Source organism: Entelurus aequoreus, linkage group LG18 (assembly GCF_033978785.1).
Source record: "Entelurus aequoreus isolate RoL-2023_Sb linkage group LG18, RoL_Eaeq_v1.1, whole genome shotgun sequence".
Taxonomy (NCBI): Eukaryota; Metazoa; Chordata; class Actinopteri; order Syngnathiformes; family Syngnathidae; genus Entelurus; species Entelurus aequoreus.
In genome coordinates, this window is record NC_084748.1 from 15785388 (window position 1) to 15797072 (window position 11685).

Sequence of the window (11685 nt, forward strand, 5' to 3'; positions counted from 1 at the left end):
ATTTTTTTGTGGTCCCCTTTATTTAGAAAAGTACCGAAAAGTATCAAAATAATTTTAGTACCGGTACCAAAATATTGGTATCGTTACAACACTAGAATGAACACAGGATTGCTTATCATCGCTTGTGACTTGCATTTCTTTGAATGGAATTTTTCACGCTAGCATTTCAGATTTAAGTGGTGCTAATTACGCAATTTGGATTACATCCAAACAGAACTCATTATGATGTGACAGCTTGTCATCCTGCACACATCAATCAATCAATCAATGTTTATTTATATAGCCCTAAATCACAAGTGTCTCAAAGGGCTGTACAAGCCACAACGACATCCTCGGTACAGAGCCCACATACGGGCAAGGAAAACTCACCCTCAATGTGAATGACTATGAGAAACCTTGGAGAGGACCGCATATGTGGGTAACCCCGCCCCTCTAGGGGAGACCAAAAGCAATGGATGTCGAGTGGGTCTGACATAATATTGTGAAAGTCCAACACATCAGCGAAAGTCCAGTCCATAGTGGGGCCAGCAGGAACCATCCCGAGCGGAGACGGGTCAGCAGCGTAGAGATGTCCCCATCCGATGGACAGGCTAGCGGTCCACCCTGGGTTGGGAGCAGAGTAGAAAAGAAAAGAAAAGAAACGGCAGATCAACTGGTCTAAAAAGGGAGTCTATTTAAAGGCTAGAGTATACAAATGAGTTTTAAGATGGGACTTAAATGCTTCTACTGAGGTAGCATCTCTAACTTTTACCGGGAGGGCATTCCATAGTATTGGTGCCCGAATAGAAAACGCTCTATAGCCCGCAGACTTTTTTTGGGCTCTGGGAATCACTAATAAGCCGGAGTTTTTTGAACGCAGATTTCTTGCCGGGACATATGGTACAATACAATCGGCAAGATAGGCAGGAGCTTGACCGTGTAGTATTTTATACGTAAGTAGTAAAACCTTAAAGTCGCATCTTAGGTGCACAGGAAGCCAGTGCAAGTGAGCCAGTATAGGCGTAATATGATCAAACTTTCTTGTTTTTGTCAAAAGTCTAGCAGCCGCATTTTGTACCATCTGTAATCTTTTAATGCTAGACATAGGGAGGCCCGAAAATAAAACGTGACAGTAATCGAGATGAGATGTAACGAACGCATGGATAATGATCTCAGCTTTGCTTGTGGACAAAATGGAACGAATTTTAGCGATATTACGGAGATGAAAGAAGGCCGTTTTAGTAACACTCTTAATGTGTGACTCAAACGAGAGAGTTGGGTCGAAGATAATACCCAGATTCTTTACCGAGTCGCCTTGTTTAATTGTTTGGTTGTCAAATGTTAAGGTGGTATTATTAAATAGATGTCGGTGTTGAGCAGGACTGATAATCAGCATTTCCGTTTTCTTAGCGTTGAGTTGCAAAAAGTTAGCGGACATCCATTGTTTAATTTCATTAAGACACGCCTCCAGCTGACTACAATCCGGCGTGTTGGTCAGCTTTAGGGGCATGTAGAGTTGAGTGTCATCAGCATAACAGTGAAAGCTAACACCGTATTTGCGTATGATGTCACCTAGCGGCAGCATGTAAATACTAAAGAGTGCAGGGCCAAGAACCGAACCCTGGGGAACTCCGCACGTTACCTTAACATAGTCCGAGGTCACATTGTTATGGGAGACACACTGCATCCTGTCAGTAAGATAAGAGTTAAACCAAGACAAGGCTAAGTCTGTCATCCCAATACGCGTTTTGATACGCTCTAATAAAATATTATGATCAACAGTATCGAAAGCGGTGCTAAGATCAAGAAGCAGCAACATAAATGAAGCATCAGAATCCATCGTTAGCAATAGATCATTAGTCATTTTTGCGAGGGCTGTCTCTGTAGAGTGATTTGCCCTGAAACCGGATTGAAAAGGTTCACAGAGATTGTTAGACGCTAAGTGTTCATTTAGCTGCTGTGCGACAATTTTTTCGAGGATTTTCGAGATAAACGGAAGGTGGGACACCGGCCGGTAGTTTACCAAGAGATCAGGATCGAGGTTAGGTCTTTTGAGTAGAGGATGAATAACCGCTTTTTTGAATGCTAGGGGAACAGTGCCAGAGGAAAGTGATAAGTTTATAATATTTAACACTGATGGACCTAATAATACAAAAAGCTCCTTGATAAGTTTCCCAGGAATTGGGTCAAGTAAACATGTTGTTTGTTTTGTCCCATTTACACATTTTGACAATTCCTCCAATGTTATTTCATCAAAGAGAGAGAAACTAATTTGGAGGGCGGTATCCGTCGTATATACAGTCGTATTTGTGTTAATAGAACCCAGTTGTAGCTGAGATGCATTGTCTTTAATCTCTTTTCTAATGACTTCAATTTTCTTATTAAAGAAATTCATAAAGTCATCTGCTGAGTGGGTGGAGCTACTGGGAGGAGTCCCTTGTTGGGTTAGCGATGCTACTGTACTAAACAAAAATTTAGGATCATTTTTGTTGAGGTGGATGAGATTTGAGTAATATTTAGCTTTAGCTGAGGTAAGCATGCGTTTATAAGTTATTAAACTATCACACCATGCTTGATGGAAAACCTCAAGTTTAGTCGCACGCCATTTGCGTTCCAGCTTTCTACATGATAATTTCTGGGCTTTAGTTTCTTCTGTAAACCATGGGGTACGCCTTTTAGGGGCCCTTTTTAGCTTTAGCGGTGCTACACTATCAATGGTGTCGCGCAGGGCGTCGTTAAAGTTGTTAGTGAGGTTATCAATAGAGCCCACATAATTTGGGAATGGTGCCATTACCGAAGGCAGTAGGTCAGTAAGAGTCGTCGTTGTGGCAGCATTAATGTTGCGGCCGCTATAGTAGTTATTATTATTATTATTAGTTTGTTGACAATGAGTCAGAACTTCGAATTTTATAAGGTAATGATCGGACATTACTTTAGTGTACGGGAGTATCGTAACTTTAGAGGTGGTGACACCCCTGACAAGCACTAGATCTATCGTATTACCGTTGCGATGCGTGGGTTCATTTATTATTTGTGTAAGACCACAGCTATCAATTATAGTCTGGAGCGCCACGCATGGAGGGTCCGATGGGGTATTCATATGGATATTAAAGTCCCCCATTATGATTATATTGTCGGCGTGCGTCACTAGATCAGCAACAAACTCTGAGAATTCACTGATGAAGTCCGAATAGGACCCAGGGGGGCGGTAGATAACAGCCAGGTGGAGAGGCAGCGGTGTGACAAACATCATAGTGAGCACCTCAAACGAGTTATATTTATTATTTAGGTTAGGTGTAAAATTATAGTTTTCATTGTATATTAGTGCGACACCCCCTCCCCTTTTAAGAGGTCGGGCAACATGTGCATTGGTATAGTTAGGAGGAGATGCCTCATTTAGCGCAAAAAAATCATCTGGTTTGAACCAGGTCTCGGCGAGACCAACGACGTCAAGTTTGTTGTCTCTAATGACCTCATTAACTAATAACGTTTTGGAAGATAATGATCTTATGTTTAAAAAGCCCGTATTATAGGTAGTGGGCTGTTTTGAGGATTGTTTGTTGAAATTATCCGAAGTAGCAATATTAATAATGTTGCGTTTATTATGCGTAGTGCACTTTAAATAGTTTCGACCATATGTTGGAATTTATACGACGGGAATTGTCCGATTGTTTGCTAGATGTTGCGATAAACTGAACGCATCATAGTTAGCCACCTCAGTAGATTGCATGTCTGCCTCTGACACGGTCACAAAAGAAAAAACATTATGTGAGTTATGTTTTATTCTAAGAGAATTGCTATGTGTGCAGGGATTATCCAGCCTGGCGCCGGCTAGTTCTAGTTTAAATGGCTTCTTACCCAGACACTCCACGCTTCTTTGGTTAGCTTTTCCCTTTGTTGTTAGCCTCGCTCGGCATCCCCGCTTCTGCTTCCGCTCACACCGCTTACGTCGTCTCCATTGGCGGTCACCGCTAGCACTTGACTCCGCTGCTACAAAGGCCGCTCGATGTAGCCCGCGAAGTATTCCCATGCTAGCGAGGAGGTCCACCGTACATGCATCTTTCAGTCTATAACGACCCGATCCATCCACATCCAGAATTGTCTGTCGGTCGTATGTGATCACAGAGTGTTCACGCTTTGAGCCAGCCATGAAATTGACAGAAATGACGGGTGTTTTTTGCCAAATCGCTCTACACTCCTAAGAGCGTCTTCAAGCTGCTGCATAGCAATGCGCCGCCATCTTGTCACATGACACATTTCCTTCAAATTAGTATTTTCGTACGCCATCTTGGTTGCTGTATGGTCAAACTTTGTGCGTATCATGTTTGCCCGTGTATCATTTGTGCCCAAATAAAGAATCCCATGCCTTGGTAACCAAGTCTCTATACTTTTTTTTATTTTATACGTCTGTAAAATAACCCACCACGGGGCCAAAGAAAGTTGTGAGTGCCAGCACTTTGATAAAGACGCCTTCAATACAAGTAATGTTGAACGTTTTTTTTATACATTCATTGTTTGTATTTATAAAAAAATTTCTGCATGTAAAAATATGATTATTCTTTATAAAATGTGTTTTGTGTTCATAATTTTGGATTATTTGGATTTACATTCCATGGGGGAAAAAATGCCTAATGTTTTTAAATGACTCAGTCTTTGTCAGACTTTTTGGAATGGATTACTTTAATTTGATGATTTATTTTTTTAAACATTACATTTTTGAAAATCTAGTGTTAAAAATCATGTATTTGTCAACTGGAATAAAATGTGACGCACGTACAAAGCAGAAGTAAAATCAAATTTTATTTGAGTCTGATCCAGTTTGTGGGATTTGAAGCTAAACTATGTTACTGGATATTAAAAAATAGCCAAACTAGTAGCTGTGGATAAAACGATATCAATATGTGTCACGATAGACAAATAATCAAAAAATGCGTTTGTCTTCCTGGGAAGAAACCGGAAGTTACGAAACAAGGTTGGTTGCATAAACAAAGACACTCGTTCTCTGGTAAGCGAACAACGCAGGAAGTGATCACTGATCAGTGGGAGTGACACGCTAACAGCAAATTAAATAACAGTATCTACTATCACGTTTGGTTGCACCATCTTGCTGTCAGAGAGCTCAGAAATTGTGGACAAAAGAGGAAAAGTCATATGTCAGTTTTTTTTTAGTTTTTTTTTAATAGGGACCAATGTGGTCTGTAAACGATGCAAGGCGCTCGTCCCCATCAAGACCGCTAATACCACAACATATTAGTCGTGCTCACCCTTTAGAGCAGGGGTCCCCAACCTTTTTTGCACCAGGGACCTGTTTAATGTAGGCATTATTTTGACAGACCGGTCTTCCATGTGTGGCAGATAAATATAGCAAATAAGTGCATGAAAAATGAATACATGAAAAAACTCACCATAACGTTGAATTAGTGGGAGCCCCTGACCTTTTCCCTTTGCAAAAAAGCTCTCCATAGACTTGTTTTTTTACTCATTTAGCAAGTAGTGGGCTTTTTTTTGGCTTTAGTATCTGATGGGTTATAGGTGATACATCACATTCAAGGACAAGAGCATGGATATATAATCAAGCTAGAAATACTTGCCATTAGTTCCAAAATATTTCTGTGGATTTCTATTTTCATTCTAAAAGTTATGTATTCAAATTTTGTGCAATATTTCATACGTAGATACACTAATGTTAGCTTTTTTTGCTCCAATTTTCCATGCGTAAATACATCCGTTATTGCTAACTACTTGTGTAATAGGAGTATGTGCAATAATACCAGCACTTTAACTTACTAGGCCAAAGAAGATGTGTATTTTCTACCTTCAGCACAATTATTACATGCAACAATTTAGCACTTCTCCATCTGCGTTATGCACTTTAACTACTATGGTTACTTTGTTCCTGATCTGCCCTGATCTTAGGTTATCAACCTGCCGCGGACTGCAGATGGAACCTAGCTTTTGGCTACGATTTGGCACCTTTAGATTTTATATGTTTATAAATGTGCATTGTCCCATGTAACAAAGATGTAACAAATATAGCAAATTGCGACTTCATATCAGGAGTTTTATAAAACATCTATGAACAAGCTTATTGGTGTGTCTGGTGGGACTGGTGAAAGTTAAGTATGAGAAAATGCGGTCGGTTTTAAATTTTTTAACATCTTTGCGCGGCCCTGTAGCAAATGTGTCACGGACCAGTGCTTGGGGACCACTGCTTTAGAGCACAGTTGTAACTTCCTGGCACTAAACCTGCAGAAAATAATTCTTCCCATGTTTATTTATGTTTACATTTTCAAACTTTGCGCTATTTTCTTACACTTTATTAAACATTTCTGACATAGTCCTTATTTTTGCACCTTCATTTTAAGATCTGTCAAGTGTTCCATGTGATTTTACAATTTTGTTTACATAGTTTGACTGTTTTCCATGCTTGTGTTGACATTTCCTTTCCTTTCTGCCTTGATAGCTGAGGGGATTATAACCAGAGGAAGGTTACAGTTTAAATTAATGTTTACATTTAAAATATTTTTCTCTATTTTCGATATAAAAAATATCAATAATTATCGATATCGACTGATACAAACGCTTATATCGTGATACAGTTTTCAGCCATATCGCCCAGCGCTAGGTTCTATTATCATTTATCTGCCAAGTAATATATTGTGATTTATATCGTTGTCGCGTGAGGCTGCGATATATCGTGATAGAGATTTTAGGCTGTATCGGCCATCTCTTATTAAAGCCATCAAAGTGAGCTTTTTTTCCCCAAGCGAAATATTGGAGACGTTCCTAATGCAGTGGCATATAACTACAAATCATAGCACGTTTCTGCCCACCTCTCACTATCAACACAGTGCTTCTCATGTGGAAATAATTAACATATCTGTGACAAATAAAGAATTTTGAGCACACCAAAATACAACGTGTTAAACACAGTACACATTTAGTAGGTTAATAGCCGTGAAAAAGTATTATTATCTTAGACAAGCTTCGTAGAAACACGGCAGATGATGATCGTGATTTAGGGAAAATCTTGCTGGACCGGTTTCACGATAACATGTTAGTCATATCAGCGTTGAGAAACGAGCGAGCCTTTTGTTGGGGGGAGAGGAAAATTTTGAAGATGTTACATAAGCTGATCAGATCTGACAGCAATATGATAAACACATCTGAACATGTCTAGTGGAACTTTCCAGTTTGCATTTACTGTACACGGCTGCCGATGTGCAATCTAGATCAGATGTGGATTCATCAATCAATGTTTATTTATATAGCCCTAAATCACAAGTGTCTCAAAGGGCTGCACAAGCCACAACGACATCCTCGGTACAGAGCCCACATACGGGCAAGGAAAAACTCACCCCAGTGGGACGTCGGTGAATGACTATGAGAAACCTTGGAGAGGACCGCATATGTGGGTAACCCCCCCCCTCTAGGGGAGACCGAAAGCAATGGATGTCGAGTGGGTCTGACATAATATTGTGAAAGTCCAGTCCACAGTGGATCCAACACATCAGCGAGAGTCCAGTCCACAGTGGGGCCAGCAGGAAACCGTCTTGAGCGGAGACGGGTCAGCAGCGCAGAGATGTCCCCAACCGATGCACAGGCTAGTGGTCCACCTGGGGTCCCGACTCTGGACAGCCAGCACTTCATCCATGGCCACCGGACCTATGCAACTCCCCCTCCCAAGGGACAGGGGAGAAGAGGAGAGAAGAAAAGAAACGGCAGATCAACTGGTCTAAAAAGGGGGGTCTATTTAAAGGCTAGATTATACAAATGAGTTTTAAGATGGGACTTAAATGCTTCTACTGAGGTAGCATCTCTAACTGTTACTGGGAGGGCATTCCAGAGTACTGGAGCCCGAATAGAAAACGCTCTATAGCCCGCAGATTTTTTTTTGGCTCTGGGAATCACTAATAAGCCGGAGTTCTTTGAACGCAGATTTCTTGTCGGGACATATGGTACAATACAATCGGCGAGATAGGCTGGACCTAAACCGTGTAGTATTTTATACGTAAGTAGTAAAACCTTAAAGTCGCATCTTAAGTGCACAGGAAGCCAGTGCAAGTGAGCCAGTATAGGCGTAATATGATCAAACTTTCTTGTTTTTGTCAAAAGTCTAGCAGCCGCATTTTGTACCAACTGTAATCTTTTAATGCTAGACATAGGGAGGCCCGAAAATAATACGTTACAGTAATCGAGACGAGACGTAACGAACGCATGAATAATGATCTCAGCGTCGCTAGTGGACAAGATGGAACGAATTTTAGCGATATTACGGAGATGAAAGAAGGCCGTTTTAGTAACACTCTTAATGTGTGACTCAAACGAGAGAGTTGGGTCGAAGATAATACCCATTGTGTAATTGTTTGGTTGTCAAATGTTAAGGTGGTATTATTAAATAGATGTCGGTGTCTAGCAGGACCGATAATCAGCATTTCCGTTTTCTTAGCGTTGAGTTGCAAAAAGTTAGCGGGCATCCATTGTTTAATTTCATTAAGAAACGCCTCCAGCTGACTACAATCCGGTGTGTTGGTCAGCTTTAGGGACATGTAGAGTTGGGTGTCATCAGCATAACAGTGAAAGCTAACACCGTATTTGCGTATGATGTCACCCAGCGGCAGCATGTAAATACTAAAGAGTGCAGGGCCAAGAACCGAACCCTGGGGAACTCCGCACGTTACCTTGACATAGTCCGAGGTCACATTGTTATGGGAGACACACTGCATCCTGTCAGTAAGATAAGAGTTAAACCAAGACAAGGCTAAGTCTGACATCCCAATACGTGTTTTGATACGCTCTAATAAAATATTATGATCGACGGTATCGAAAGCGCCGCTAAGATCAAGAAGCAGCAACATAGATGACGCATCAGAATCCATCGTTAGCAATAGATCATTAGTCATTTTTGCGAGGGCTGTCTCCGTAGAGTGATTTGCCCTGAAACCGGATTGAAAAGGTTCACAGAGATTGTTAGACGCTAAGTGTTCATTTAGCTGCTGTGCAACAATTTTTTCGAGAATTTTGGAAATAAACGGAAGGTGGGAGACCGGTCGGTAGTTTACCATGAGGTCAGAATCGAGGTTAGGTCTTTTGAGCAGAGGATGAATAACCGCTTTTTTGAATGCTAGTGGAACAGTGCCGGAGGAAAGCGATAAGTTTATTATATTTAACACTGATGGACCTAATAATACAAACAGTTCCTTGATAAGTTTCCCAGGAAGTGGGTCAAGTAAACATGTTGTTTGTTTTATCCCACTTACACGCTGTAATAATTCCTCTAATGTTATTTCATCAAAAATAGAGAGACTATTTTGGAGGGCGGTATCCGTCGTATATACAGTCGTATTTGTGTTAATAGAACCCAGTTGTAGCTGGGATGCGTTGTCTTTAATCTCCTTTCTAATGAGTTCAATTTTCTTATTAAAGAAATTCATGAAGTCATCTGCCGAGTGGGTGGAGCTACTAGGAGGAGTCCCTTGTCGGGTTGGCGATGCTACTGTACTAAACAGAAATTTAGAATAGTTTTTGTTGAGGCGGATGAGATTTGAGTAGTATTTAGCTTTAGCTAAGGTAAGCATGCGTTTATAAGTTATTAAACTATCACTCCATGCTTGATGGAAAACCTCAAGTTTAGTCGCGCGCCATTTGCGTTCCAGCTTTCTACATGATAATTTATGAGCTCTAATTTCTTCTGTAAACCATGGGGTGCGCCTTTTAGGGGCCCTTTTTTGCTTTAGCGGTGCTATACTATCAATAATTTCACGCAAGGCATCGTCAAAGTTGTTAGTGAGGTTATCAATAGAGCCGACATAATTTGGGAATGGTGCCATTACCGAAGGCAGTAGGTCAGCAAGAGTCATCGTTGTGGCAGCATTAATGTTGCGGCCGCTATAGCAGTTATTATTATTATTAGCTTGTTGACAATGAGTCAAAACTTCAAATTTTATAAGGTAATGATCGGACATTACTTTAGTATATGGAAGTATCATAACTTTGGAGGTGGTGACACCCCTGACAAGCACTAGATACACTAGATTACTCTGGATTTGACATCCCTATCAGGATCATGGATATCTTTTTTCAACAACTAAACTCCAGGAAGACAAATGTCATTTATTTAGCCGTAGAACAAATAGAATGGGGTATTAATTGGAAGCAGGCAATAATTACAATGAGGATTGTATTCATTTAATTTATTACAATTATTTTTCTAAATTATTTAAAAACATTTTTTAAATTCCATCCATGCTATTTCATTTTCACCCATTTATTTTATATATATTAGGTATTTTTAACAGGGTATTCCCTAAATAGTGACAATAAAGAATATTTTAAGTCTAAATATATATATAAGTGGTAGAAAATGGATGGATGGATGTACATATATACATATATATGTATGATGAGTTTTTAGACAATATAACATAAAATACATACAGTATATATATATTAGGGGTGTGGGGAAAAAATCGATTCGAATTCGAATCGCGATTCTCACGTTGTGCGATTCAGAATCGATTCTCATTTTTAAAAAATCTATTTTTTTTTTTCATTTAAAAAAAATGTATTATTATTATTATTTTTTTTTTTTAAATTAATCAATCCAACAAAACAATACACAGCAATACCATAACAATGCAATCCAATTCCAAAACCAAACCCGACCCAGCAACACTCAGAACTGCAATAAACAGAGCAATTGAGAGGAGACACAAACATGACACAGAGCAAACCAAAAGTAGTGAAACAAAAATGAATATTATCAACAACAGCATCAATATTAGTTACAATTTCAACATAGCAGTGATTAAAAATCCCTCATTGACATTATCATTAGACATTTAGTTTATGAGATGCGATGCAAGTGTAAGCCACTGTGACACTATTGTTCATTTTTTAAATTTTTTTTTTTATTAATGTTTGTAATGATAATATCAATGAGGGATTTTTAATCACTGCTATGTTGAAATTGTTACTAATATTGATACTGTTGTTGATAATATTCATTTTTGTCTCACTACTTTTAGATTGTTCCGTGTCATGTTTGTGTGTTCAATTGCTCTCAATTGCTCTGTTTATTGCTATTCTGAATGTTGCTGGGTCGGGTTTTGTTTTGAAATTGTATTGCATTATTATGGTATTGTTGTGTATTGTTTTCATAAAAAAAATAAATAAATAAAAAATCGTTTTTGAATCGAGAATCGTGTTGAATTGAAAAAAAAAAATCGATTCTGAATCGAATCGTGACCCCAAGAATCGATTTTGAATCGAATCGTGGGACACCCAAAGATTCCCAGCCCTAATATATATATATATATATATATATATATATATATATATATATATATATATATATATATATATATATATCCACTACCACTGGGGTCACCCAAACAATTTTGTGGAATAGCCTTCATTTCTAAGAACAAGAATAGACTGTCGAGTTTCAGATGAAAGTTCTCTTTTTCTGGCCATTTTGAGCGTTTAATTGACCCCACAAATGTGATGCTCCAGAAACTCAATCTGCTCAAAGGAAGGTCAATTTTGTAGCTTCTGTAACGAGCTAAACTGTTTTCAGATGTGTGAACATGATTGCACAAGGGTTTTCTAATCATCAATTAGCCTTCTGAGCCAATGAGCAAACACATTGTACCATTAGAACACTGGAGTGATAGTTGCTGGAAATGGGCCTCTATACACCTATGT